Raw genomic sequence first — 656 nt, 5'->3', positions numbered from 1 at the left:
ATTGTCATTTGTTATTTGTGGTTTGGCGCCAATTGGAAGACCACGAACGCTTAGTTGGGCCCTTGGGGAGTCTTGGTCGATGTTGACGTCTTTTGGAACTAAATGAGCTTGCTGTGACGCGTTGGGAGATGGTCTTGTCCACAAAGTGAGAAACGCCGTGAGTATTACACCGCACATGAGATATCGGGCCAGGTCTGCTTTGTAAAATATTGCTCGACGAACAATTCTGAGGCGACCATTTTCGAACAAGGGCATGAAGTATTCTGAAAATGCAGAAGTTTCACGTTCCACGAAAATTTTCATCTATTTCACTCTCAAACTGATTCTATTCTTCCCTGGGGACAAACTCAACACCCTAGGCAAACAACCAATTGTTAGGACATCATTTCTCGATCACATGCATAGCTGATCCGACCAAACAAGTGTTGAAACAACCTGCACATGTGGCTAGGCCATTACTATCCAATCAGCCTTTACCTAATACATTATAGTCATGGTTCAAGAACGGCTCAGTTTTGGGAATGGGTGGGGCATTGTTCCATCCTCGTAAATGCTAGTATGGGGCCAAAAGAACAAAACCTGAGATCTAATCCGTTCAAATGAGCGTTTTCGATTTGGCAAAAACCTTTTTTATAGATTGGTAGAGATTAGGGGTG

This window comes from Tigriopus californicus, chromosome 2 (assembly GCF_007210705.1).
Source record: "Tigriopus californicus strain San Diego chromosome 2, Tcal_SD_v2.1, whole genome shotgun sequence".
Lineage (NCBI taxonomy): Eukaryota > Metazoa > Arthropoda > Copepoda > Harpacticoida > Harpacticidae > Tigriopus > Tigriopus californicus.
Note: the sequence above shows the minus strand (reverse complement) of the source record.